The sequence below is a fragment of the Bufo gargarizans genome, chromosome 1 (assembly GCF_014858855.1).
Source record: "Bufo gargarizans isolate SCDJY-AF-19 chromosome 1, ASM1485885v1, whole genome shotgun sequence".
NCBI lineage: Eukaryota > Metazoa > Chordata > Amphibia > Anura > Bufonidae > Bufo > Bufo gargarizans.
The window spans coordinates 556,962,604-556,976,091 of NC_058080.1; positions in this window are offsets into that span (position 1 = coordinate 556,962,604).

The following is a 13,488-nucleotide window of genomic DNA, read 5'->3' on the forward strand; positions in this document are numbered from 1 at the left end:
GCCTAAATACTAGGCCTCAAATTTATATCCCGCTAAATCTCTCGTTACCGCTGTCCTGTTGTAGCTGGGAAAGTTATTTAGTGTCCGTCAAAGCACATTTTTTGTTCTGGGTTGAAGTACAATTCCCAATTTAGCAATTTCATAATTTAGTGGTTTCTGCTATATCAGAGCTATTTGAAATCTATCCCTAAAAGGGTATATAATATTCAAGGTGCACATTGGGTCATTCAGAATAACTTCACACACACCCGCTACTGTGTATTTCCAAGTCTAATTCTGTCACTAAACCCATACCTGTCACCCAGCGCCTAAATACTAGGCCTCAAATTTATATCCTGCTAAATCTCTCGTTACCGCTGTACTGTTGTAGCTGGGAAAGATTATTTAGTGTCCGTCAAAGCACATTTTTTGTTCTGGGTTGAAGTACAATTCCCAATTTAGCAATTTCATAATTTAGTGGTTTCTGCTATATCAGAGCTATTTGAAATCTATCCCTAAAAGGGTATATAATATTCAAGGTGCACATTGGGTCATTCAGAATAACTTCACACACACCCGCTACTGTGTATTTCCAAGTCTAATTCTGTCACTAAACCCATACCTGTCACCCAGCGCCTAAATACTAGGCCTCAAATTTATATCCTGCTAAATCTCTCGTTACCGCTGTCCTGTTGTAGCTGGGAAAGTTATTTAGTGTCCGTCAAAGCACATTTTTTGTTCTGGGTTGAAATACAATTCCCAATTTAGCAATTTCATAATTTAGTGGTTTCTGCTATATCAGAGCTATTTGAAATCTATCCCTAAAAGGGTATATAATATTCAAGGTGCACATAGGGTCATTCAGAATAACTTCACACACACCCGCTACTGTGTATTTCCAAGTCTAATTCTGTCACTAAACCCATACCTGTCACCCAGCGCCTAAATACTAGGCCTCAAATTTATATCCTGCTAAATCTCTCGTTACCGCTGTACTGTTGTTGCTGGGCAAGATATTTAGTGTCCGTCAAAGCACATTTTTTGTTCTGGGTTGAAATACAATTCCCAATTTAGCAATTTCATAATTTAGTGGTTTCTGCTATATCAGAGCTATTTGAAATCTATCCCTAAAAGGGTATATAATATTCAAGGTGCACATAGGGTCATTCAGAATAACTTCACACACACGCTTCTGTGCATTTCCAAGTCTAATTCTGTCACTAAATCCATACCGGTCACCCAGCGCCTAAATACTAGGCCTCAAATTTATATCCCGCTGAATTTGAATACAATACATTGGGCCAAATAATATATTTGTTGTTGTGGTGAACCATAACAATGAGAAAAACATCTAGTAAGGGACGCGGACGTGGACATGGTCGTGGTGGTGTTAGTGGACCCTCTGGTGCTGGGAGAGGACGTGGCCGTTCTGCCACATCCACACGTCCTAGTGTACCAACTACCTCAGGTCCCAGTAGCCGCCAGAATTTACAGCGATATATGGTGGGGCCCAATGCCGTTCTAAGGATGGTAAGGCCTGAGCAGGTACAGGCATTAGTCAATTGGGTGGCCGACAGTGGATCCAGCACGTTCACATTATCTCCCACCCAGTCTTCTGCAGAAAGCGCACAGATGGCGCCTGAAAACCAACCCCATCAGTCTGTCACATCACCCCCATGCATACCAGGGAAACTGTCTCAGCCTCAAGTTATGCAGCAGTCTCTTATGCTGTTTGAAGACTCCGCTGGCAGGGTTTCCCAAGGGCATCCACCTAGCCCTTCCCCAGCGGTGAAAGACATAGAATGCACTGACGCACAACCACTTATGTTTCCTGATGATGAGGACATGGGAATACCACCTCAGCATGTCTCTGATGATGACGAAACACAGGTGCCAACTGCTGCGTCTTTCTGCAGTGTGCAGACTGAACAGGAGGTCAGGGATCAAGACTGGGTGGAAGACGATGCAGGGGACGATGAGGTCCTAGACCCCACATGGAATGAAGGTCGTGCCACTGACTTTCACAGTTCGGAGGAAGAGGCAGTGGTGAGACCGAGCCAACAGCGTAGCAAAAGAGGGAGCAGTGGGCAAAAGCAGAACACCCGCCGCCAAGAGACTCCGCCTGCTACTGACCGCCGCCATCTGGGACCGAGCACCCCAAAGGCAGCTTCAAGGAGTTCCCTGGCATGGCACTTCTTCAAACAATGTGCTGACGACAAGACCCGAGTGGTTTGCACGCTGTGCCATCAGAGCCTGAAGCGAGGCATTAACGTTCTGAACCTGAGCACAACCTGCATGACCAGGCACCTGCATGCAAAGCATGAACTGCAGTGGAGTAAACACCTTAAAACCAAGGAAGTCACTCAGGCTCCCCCTGCTACCTCTTCTGCTGCTGCCGCCTCGGCCTATTCTGCTGCTGCCGCCTCGGCCTCTTCCTCCGCCTCTGGAGGAACGTTGGCACCTGCCGCCCAGCAAACAGGGGATGTACCACCAACACCACCACCACCACCTCCGTCACCAAGCGTCTCAACCATGTCACACGCCAGCGTTCAGCTCTCCATCTCACAAACATTTGATAGAAAGCGTAAATTCCCACCTAGCCACCCTCGATCCCTGGCCCTGAATGCCAGCATTTCTAAACTACTGGCCTATGAAATGCTGTCATTTAGGCTGGTGGACACAGACAGCTTCAAACAGCTCATGTCGCTTGCTGTCCCACAGTATGTTGTTCCCAGCCGGCACTACTTCTCCAAGAGAGCCGTGCCTTCCCTGCACAACCAAGTATCCGATAAAATCAAGTGTGCACTGCGCAACGCCATCTGTAGCAAGGTCCACCTAACCACAGATACGTGGACCAGTAAGCACGGCCAGGGACGCTATATCTCCCTAACTGCACACTGGGTAAATGTAGTGGCAGCTGGGCCCCAGGCGGAGAGCTGTTTGGCGCACGTCCTTCCGCCGCCAAGGATCGCAGGGCAACATTCTTTGCCTCCTGTTGCCACCTCCTCCTTCTCGGCTTCCTCCTCCTCTTCTTCCACCTGCTCATCCAGTCAGCCACACACCTTCACCACCAACTTCAGCACAGCCCGGGGTAAACGTCAGCAGGCCATTCTGAAACTCATATGTTTGGGGGACAGGCCCCACACCGCACAGGAGTTGTGGCGGGGTATAGAACAACAGACCGACGAGTGGTTGCTGCCGGTGAGCCTCAAGCCCGGCCTGGTGGTGTGTGATAATGGGCGAAATCTCGTTGCAGCTCTGGGACTAGCCAATTTGACGCACATCCCTTGCTTGGCGCATGTGCTGAATTTGGTGGTGCAGAAGTTCATTCACAACTACCCCGACATGTCAGAGCTGCTGCATAAAGTGCGGGCCGTCTGTTCGCGCTTCCGGCGTTCACATCCTGCTGCTGCTCGCCTGTCTGCGCTACAGCGTAACTTCGGCCTTCCCGCTCACCGCCTCATATGCGACGTGCCCACCAGGTGGAACTCCACCTTGCACATGCTGGACAGACTGTGCGAGCAGCAGCAGGCCATAGTGGAGTTTCAGCTGCAGCACGCACGGGTCAGTCGCACTACAGAACAGCACCACTTCACCACCAATGACTGGGCCTCCATGCGAGACCTGTGTGCCCTGTTGCGCTGTTTCGAGTACTCCACCAACATGGCCAGTGGCGATGACACCGTTATCAGCGTTACAATACCACTTCTATGTCTCCTTGAGAAAACACTTAGGGCGATGATGGAAGAGGAGGTGGCCCAGGAGGAGGAGGAGGAGGAGGAGGAAGAGGGGTCATTTTTAGCACTTTCAGGCCAGTCTCTTCGAAGTGACTCAGAGGGAGGTTTTTGGCAACAGCAGAGGCCAGGTACAAATGTGGCCAGCCAGGGCCCACTACTGGAGGACGAGGAGGACGAGGATGAGGAGGAGGTGGAGGAGGATGAGGATGAAGCATGGTCACAGCGGGGTGGCACCCAACGCAGCTCGGGTCCATCACTGGTGCGTGGCTGGGGGGAAAGGCAGGACGATGACGATACGCCTCCCACAGAGGACAGCTTGTCCTTACCCCTGGGCAGCCTGGCACACATGAGCGACTACATGCTGCAGTGCCTGCGCAACGACAGCAGAGTTGCCCACATTTTAACCTGTGCGGACTACTGGGTTGCCACCCTGCTGGATCCACGCTACAAAGACAATGTGCCCACCTTACTTCCTGCACTGGAGCGTGATAGGAAGATGCGCGAGTACAAGCGCACGTTGGTAGACGCGCTACTGAGAGCATTCCCAAATGTCACAGGGGAACAAGTGGAAGCCCAAGGCCAAGGCAGAGGAGGAGCAAGAGGTCGCCAAGGCAGCTGTGTCACGGCCAGCTCCTCTGAGGGCAGGGTTAGCATGGCAGAGATGTGGAAAACTTTTGTCAACACGCCACAGCTAACTGCACCACCACCTGATACGCAACGTGTTAGCAGGAGGCAACATTTCACTAACATGGTGGAACAGTACGTGTGCACACCCCTCCACGTACTGACTGATGGTTCGGCCCCATTCAACTTCTGGGTCTCTAAATTGTCCACGTGGCCAGAGCTAGCCTTTTATGCCTTGGAGGTGCTGGCCTGCCCGGCAGCCAGCGTTTTGTCTGAACGTGTATTCAGCACGGCAGGGGGCGTCATTACAGACAAACGCAGCCGCCTGTCTACAGCCAATGTGGACAAGCTGACGTTCATAAAAATGAACCAGGCATGGATCCCACAGGACCTGTCCGTCCCTTGTCCAGATTAGACATTAACTACCTCCCCATAACCATATATTATTGGACTCCAGGGCACTTCCTCATTCAATCCTATTTTTATTTTCATTTTACCATTATATTGCAAGGCTACCCAAAGTTGAATGAACCTCTCCTCTGCCTGTGTGCTAGGCCTAAATATATGCCAATGGATTGTTGCAGTGGTGGCTGACGTGAAGCCTCATTCTCTGCTATGACATGCAGACTGATTCTCTGGTGACATGAAGCCAGATTGTCTGTTACGGGACCTCTCTCCTCTGCCTGGGTGCTGGGCCTGAATTTATGACAATGGACTGTTGCAGTGGTGGCTGACGTGAAGCCTGATTCTCTGCTATGACATGCAGACTGATTCTCTGCTGACATGAAGCCAGATCCTCTGTTACGGGACCTCTCTCCTCTGCCTGGGTGCTGGGCCTAAATATATGACAATGGACTGTTGCAGTGGTGGCTGACGTGAAGCCTGATTCTCTGCTATGACATGCAGACTGATTCTCTGCTGACATGAAGCCAGATTGTCTGTTACGGGACCTCTCTCCTCTGCCTGGGTGCTGGGCCTAAATTTATGAAAATGGACTGTTGCAGTGGTGGGTGACGTGAAGCCTGATTCTCTGCTATGACATGAAGACTGATTCTCTCCTGACATGAAGCCAGATTGTCTGTTACGGGACCTCTCTCCTCTGCCTGGGTGCTGGGCCTAAATTTATGAAAATGGACTGTTACAGTGGTGGGTGACGTGAAGCCTGATTCTCTGCTATGATATGAAGACTGATTCTCTGCTGACATGAAGCCAGATCGTCTGTTACGGGACCTCTCTCCTCTGCCTGGATGCTGGGCCTAAATTTATGAAAATGGACTCTTACAGTGGTGGGTGACGTGAAGCCTGATTCTCTGCTATGACATGAAGACTGATTCTCTGCTGACATGAAGCCAGATCCTCTGTTACGGGACCTCTCTCCTCTGCCTGGGTGCTGGGCCTAAATATCTGACAATGGACTGTTGCATTGGTGGCTGACGTGAAGCCTGATTCTCTGCTATGATATAAAGACTGATTCTCTGCTGACATGAAGCCAGATTGTCTGTTACGGGACCTCTCTCCTCTGCCTGGGTGCTGGGCCTAAATTTATGAAAATGGACTCTTACAGTGGTGGGTGACGTGAAGCCTGATTCTCTGCTATGACATGAAGACTGATTCTCTGCTGACATGAAGCCAGATCCTCTGTTACGGGACCTCTCTCCTCTGCCTGGGTGCTGGGCCTAAATTTATGAAAATGGACTGTTGCAGTGGTGGGTGACGTGAAGCCTGATTCTCTGCTATGACATGAAGACTGATTCTCTGCTGACATGAAGCCAGATCCTCTGTTACGGGACCTCTCTCCTCTGCCTGGGTGCTGGGCCTAAATATCTGACAATGGACTGTTGCATTGGTGGCTGACGTGAAGCCTGATTCTCTGCTATGATATGAAGACTGATTCTCTGCTGACATGAAGCCAGATTGTCTGTTACGGGACCTCTCTCCTCTGCCTGTGTGCTAGGCCTAAATATATGCCAATGGATTGTTGCAGTGGTGGCTGACGTGAAGCCTGATTCTCTGCTATGACATGCAGACTGATTCTCTGGTGACATGAAGCGAGATCCTCTGTTACGGGACCTCTCTCCTCTGCCTGGGTGCTGGGCCTAAATATATGAAAATGGACTGTTGCAGTGGTGGGTGACGTGAAGCCTGATTCTCTGCTATGACATGCAGACTGATTCTCTGGTGACATGAAGCCAGATCCTCTGTTACGGGACCTCTCTCCTCTGCCTGGGTGCTGGGCCTAAATTTATGAAAATGGACTGTTGCAGTGGTGGGTGACGTGAAGCCTCATTCTCTGCTATGACATGCAGACTGATTCTCTGCTGACATGAAGCCAGATTGTCTGTTACGGGACCTCTCTCCTCTGCCTGTGTGCTAGGCCTAAATATATGCCAATGGATTGTTGCAGTGGTGGCTGACGTGAAGCCTGATTCTCTGCTATGACATGCAGACTGATTCTCTGGTGACATGAAGCCAGATCCTCTGTTACGGGACCTCTCTCCTCTGCCTGGGTGCTGGGCCTAAATATCTGACAATGGACTGTTGCATTGGTGGCTGACGTGAAGCCTGATTCTCTGCTATGATATGAAGACTGATTCTCTGCTGACATGAAGCCAGATTGTCTGTTACGGGACCTCTCTCCTCTGCCTGTGTGCTAGGCCTAAATATATGCCAATGGATTGTTGCAGTGGTGGCTGACGTGAAGCCTGATTCTCTGCTATGACATGCAGACTGATTCTCTGGTGACATGAAGCCAGATCCTCTGTTACGGGACCTCTCTCCTCTGCCTGGGTGCTGGGCCTAAATTTATGAAAATGGACTGTTGCAGTGGTGGGTGACGTGAAGCCTGATTCTCTGCTATGACATGCAGACTGATTCTCTGGTGACATGAAGCCAGATCCTCTGTTACGGGACCTCTCTCCTCTGCCTGGGTGCTGGGCCTAAATTTATGAAAATGGACTGTTGCAGTGGTGGGTGACGTGAAGCCTCATTCTCTGCTATGACATGCAGACTGATTCTCTGCTGACATGAAGCCAGATTGTCTGTTACGGGACCTCTCTCCTCTGCCTGGGTGCTGGGCCTGAATTTATGACAATGGACTGTTGCAGTGGTGGCTGACGTGAAGCCTGATTCTCTGCTATGATATGAAGACTGATTCTCTGCTGACATGAAGCCAGATTGTCTGTTACGGGACCTCTCTCCTCTGCCTGGGTGCTGGGCCTAAATTTATGAAAATGGACTATTACAGTGGTGGGTGACGTGAAGCCTGATTCTCTGCTATGACATGAAGACTGATTCTCTGCTGACATGAAGCCAGATTGTCTGTTACGGGACCTCTCTCCTCTGCCTGGGTGCCGGGGCCTAAATATCTGAGAATGGACTGTTCCAGTGGTGGGTGACGGGAAGCCAGATTCTCTGCTATGGAACCTCTCTCCAATTGATTTTGGTTAATTTTTATTTATTTAATTTTTATTTTAATTAATTTCCCTATCCACATTTGTTTGCAGGGGATTTACCTACATGTTGCTGCCTTTTGCAGCCCTCTAGCCCTTTCCTGGGCTGTTTTACAGCCGTTTTAGTGCCGAAAAGTTCGGGTCCCCATTGACTTCAATGGGGTTCGGGTTCGGGACGAAGTTCGGATCGGGTTCGGATCCCGAACCCGAACATTTCCGGGATGTTCGGCCGAACTTCTCGAACCCGAACATCCAGGTGTTCGCTCAACTCTAACCGCCACGACTTGCAGGCAGGCCTACTGCCACCTCCTCTACTCCTCCTACTCCATCCTCTTCCATAACCTCCTCGGCTGAGTCATCTTCTGCTGCGGCGTTTGGCTGCACATCAACTGAACCCCGCCAGCTCCCCAGGGGCTATTCCACATCCTGGATACAACAGTATCACGCTGTCTTGGGGTTCACTTGCCTGAAAGCAGAGAGCCACACCGGACCAGCACTCCTGTCCGCCCTGAACGCACAGGTGGATCAGTGGCTGACCCCGCAACAACTGGAGATCGGCAAAGTGGTGTGTGACAATTGAAGCAATTTGTTGGCGGCATTGAATTTGGGCAAGCTGTCACATGTGTTGAATCTCATCGTACAACGCTTTGTGTCTAAATACCCAGTCTTACAGGACGTCCTCAAGCAGGCCAGGAAGGTGTGTGGCCATTTCAGGCGTTCCTACATGGCCATGGCACACTTTTCAGACATTCAGCGCCGAAACAACATGCCAGTGAGGCGTTTGATTTGCGACAGCCCGAGACGTTGGAATTCAACACTCATAATGTTCGACCGCCTGCTCCAACAAGAAAAGGCCGTTAACGAGTATTTGTATGACCGGGGTGCTAGGACAGCCTCTGCCACGTTACTGGACGCTCATGTGTCCTTTTGAGGAGGTGACAAACCTAGTCAGTTGCACCGAAGGCACCATCAGTGACCTCATTCCATTTGTTTTCTTCCTGGAGCATGCCCTGCGAAGAGTGCTGGATCAGGCTGTAGATGAGCGTGAAGAGGAAGAGTTGTGGTCACCATCCCCACCAGAAACAGCCTTGTCATCATTGCTTGCCGGACCTGCGGCAACGCTGCAAGAGGAGTATGAGGAAGAGGAGTCAGAGGAAGAATGTGGCTTTGAGGAGGAGGAAGACCAACCACAGCAGGCATCCCAGCGTGCTCGTTGTTGTCACCTATCTGGGACCCGTGGTCTTGTACGTGGCTGGGGGGAAGAACAGACCGTCAATGACATCAGTGAGGAGGAGGAACGGGAAATGAGTAGCTCGGCATCCAACCTTGTGCAAATGGGGTCTTTCATGCTGTCATGTCTGTTGAGGGACGGACCCTCGTATAAAAAGTATGAAGGAGAACGACCTGTACTGGGTGGCCACGCTATTAGACCCCCGGTATAAGCAGAAATTGGCTGAAATGTTACCAAATTACCGGAAGTCAGAAAGGATGCAGCAGTTCAAAACCAAACTAAAAAATATGCTTTACACAGTTTATAAGGGGGATGTCACAGCACAACGGGAATCTAACTGGGGAAGAGGTCAAAGTAATCCTCCTCCTACCATGACCACGGCGGCAAGGACAGGACGCTTTACAGATGTGTTGTTGATGGAGGACATGCAGAGCTTTTTCAGTCCTACACATCGCCACAGCCCTTCAGGATCCAGCCTTAGAGAATGACTCGACCGACAGGTGGCAGACTACCTCGCTATAACTGCAGATATCGACACTCTGAGGAGCGATGAACCCCTTGACTACTGGGTGTGCAGTCTTGACCTGTGGCCTGAGCTATCCCAGTTTGCGATAGAACTTCTGGCCTGCCCCGCTTCAAGTGTCCTGTCAGAAAGGACCTTCAGTGCAGCAGGAGGCATTGTCACTGACAAAAGAAGTCGCCAAAAAAGTGTTGATTTCCTCACCTTCATTAAGATGAATGAGGCATGGATCCCGAAGGGACTGACAGTAGGGGATACGTTTAACTAACAAAAGGCCTGACATGCCTTAGCCTCAATATGGTCCCCACACTGCTGTATTTAATGTCTGCATACCGGATGACTTTTGTGAATTCTCCGCCACCAACTAGGGTTCAAGCAGCAATGTTTTAGTCACCTTTCTGCCTTGAAAACATCAATTTTTCCGGCCGCTGCTACAACAGCGCTGCAACAATAACATTGTTTTTTAGGCATGTGTACATGCCTAATTTTTCTGGCCTCTGGTGCTGCACTGTGGCTGCAAAAACAAAACAAAAAAAAGCGAACGGAACGGCTGGTTGTTTTTTCATAGAAAAAAACATTTTTATTTTTTAAGTTGTATGGGTGGGTTTTTAATACATAAAATAAAATAAAAAATCATAATAAAGTCTCTTAATAGTTTATAAGAAATAATACAGACAATTTAAAAAATCCCCAACAATTCCAATACAAAAAATCAAGTACAAAGCTCAGAACAAAATTATTCCAGGATGTCGTAATGGTTCGTTAATTCGACAATGGTTAATCAATTCGACACACGTCGGGATTAAACTGATAAGTATAGTACTAGTTAAGATACCACTCATATAGGGTGTCACAGCACATTGCTCCGTGCACGCGCAGTGCCCCAACTTGGGAGTAAGAGGACTGACCAAGCTGCTTTTTCCATCTCCCGATTCCTAAAATCAATTCAGTTTGGTGTATCAGAGTTTGGTCTGTCACTGTGAAGGCAGTCGAAGGTACCCGGCCTAAATTTTTTTCACAAAAGGCAATCCCACCCTGATATGGGACGTAACAGGGATTAAACTGATGAGAATAGTACTACAGAAAATAGCACTCATATCGGGTGTGACAGTAAATTGCACGGCGCAGACGCAGTGACCGTGGCATGGATTCAAACAAAGGCGAGGGAGCTAGCGTTTTTTTAACCATCTCCCCGTTCGAAAAATCCATTTAATAAATGGACCCAGATTGGGGACGTAACAGGAATTAAACTGATGAGAAGAGAGAACTATAGAAAATAGCACTCATATTGGGTGGGACAGTAAATTGCACGGCGCAGACGCAGTGACCGTGGATTCAAACAAAGGGGAGGGAGCCAGCGTTTTTTTTTAACCATCTCCCCATTCGAAAAATCAATTCAATTCACCTTTCCAGGACCCTTGGTGTTGTACGTGGCTGGGTGGAGGAAGAAACCTTCAATGACATCAACGGGACATGGCTAGCTTGGTATACAACCTTGTGCAAATGGGAAGTTTGTGGTTGGGCAAATGGACTGTTTGCGGTTGTTTGCGGTGCAATAAAAGGGGAGTTTGGTCTGTCAATGTCTTTGAAGTGGGTGTAACCCTTACACTACCTGATCGATGCAACATCATACCTGATCGTATACACACACTGGATGTTTTTAACCACGTTGTTCAATAAAAATTGGGATTGTTAGGTGATTTATGCCCTTTATGGATTGAAATCCAACTCTGCGTCAACTATGTAATTTTCCATTGGAGTTTTGCCATGGATCCCCCTCCGGCATGCCACAGTCCAGGTGTTAGTCCCCTTGAAACAACTTTTCCATCACTATTGTGGCCAGAAAGAGTCCCTGTGGGTTTTAAAATTCACCTGCCTATAGAAGTCAATGGCAGGTCGCCCGGTTCGCACGTTCACAAACATTTGTAGAAATTTGCGTTCGCCGTTCGCGAATGGAAAATTTTATGTTCGCGACATATTCCTAAAGACAGTTCCCTCAGGATACTTGCTCTCTCCAGAAGTGACTTAATGTGGTATCCTACAGATACCAGGCGGGGATTGTCATGCCTTCAGCAAGTTTATTGATAATTTATGCATAACCTTCATACATAGTTAATATGTTTTCTGTATAATTCTCTGTAGATTGTGTAACAGCACCATCTAGTGGCTGTTTTACATACAATTGCAGTTATTTCACACTACAAGTTTGGTCTACTTCAGCTTCCTTATCTTAGTGACATCATCATCCCTGCACATAGCAGCCATTTTCTTCATTCACAGTCATCACTGCCTGAGGATAGCACATGGCTTGGAAGCCTCTGAGATATTCTCTACATCTAAGCTCATGGTAGCATCACTAGTATGTCATATAGCAACATTACAGCCTGTTTTGCATCTGTTTTCATATGTATTTTGCATAGCTCTTTCCTTTCGTTTATAGCAGCTTATAGTTAGCAGCTAGGGACCATGTTTGTTATGCAGATAGGTAACAGGCTCTGCTTAGATATGCATCTGTGTTTTTACATGCATTACTATATGTCAGACCCCATTAGTAAGCACATTGTTTTCTTTGTTCCCCAGTTTTACCATGCGCACACGCGCATTTACATCCTTGCAATAAAGATAAAGTTGGACATTACTCCATTGTCAATTTATTTCCGGGATAAGGTTTAGCTGTCTGTCAAGCTATGTAACTTCACACATAAGGAGGACAGAACACATGTCTGAAAACTGAAGCACATTTATATACTAATAGTATATAAACGTGCTTCAGTGGTTAGACACAATTACCGATATACCTGCAGACACCATGACCATAGAAGAGTGTAGAGGTGGTCAGTGTGGTCCCCGTTACCGTAAGGCCTCATGCACACGACAGTATTTTTTCACTGTCCGCAAAACGGGGTTCCATTGGTCCGTGATCAGTGACCGTTTTTTCGTCCGTGGGTCTTCCTTGATTTTTGGAGGATCCACGGACATGAAGAAAAAATCGTTTTGGTGTCCGCCTGGCCGTGCGGAGCCAAATGGATCCGTCCTGAATTACAATGCAAGTCAATGGGGACGGATCCGTTTGACGTTGACACAATATGGTGCAATTGCAAACGGATTCGTCCCCCATTGACTTTCAATGTAAAGTCAGGAGTCCCTTTTATACCATCGGATCCGAGTTTTCTCCAATCCGATGGTATATTTTAACTTGAAGCGTCCCCATCACCATGGGAACGCCTCTATGTTAGAATATACTGTCGGATATGAGTTAGATCGTGAAACTCAGATCCAACAGTATATTCTAACACAGAGGCGTTCCCATGGTGATGGGGACGCTTCAGGTTAGAATATACTAAAAGAACTGTGTACATGACTGCCCCCTGCTGCCTGTGTAGTACAGTCGATATGGAGCATATGAAGTTTCACCAAATATCCAGTCTGCAGGTTTGCAATAGGGTCATACCAATACACAGGAGCTCCAACAATGAGCACTTGTTAAATGTAGTTCCATATATTCATAAGCTGTTAACAGAGATAACTGAGGAAAGTTTTAACAGACAGAGTCTTTACAGTGGACTCATCCAGGAAGTCCCCTGTGTATTCTGCTACTTGGTTTAGTCTCCTCAGTGCAGACATTAACTGTGAAGGACGTAGGATCAGTGGCGGATTATAATTGGGGCGTTTGGGTCTGTAGCCCCGGGCCCGACATCGCTGGGGGGCCCAACGCCGACCCAAATGCCCAGCATGGGTACATGGGTGCACCCTTTAGGATGAGTGGTGCTATAGTCACATTTAATATAAACACTGTCCAGGAGCTGTACTATTATTGGCCTAAGTGTTTGCATTAAATGTGACTATAACCCCCCTCATTCATAGGAAAACACCCATGTGCAGCAGTGCATGAGTGAATTTCTATGGATGAAGGGGCTTATAGTCACATTTAATATTAACACTGTCCAG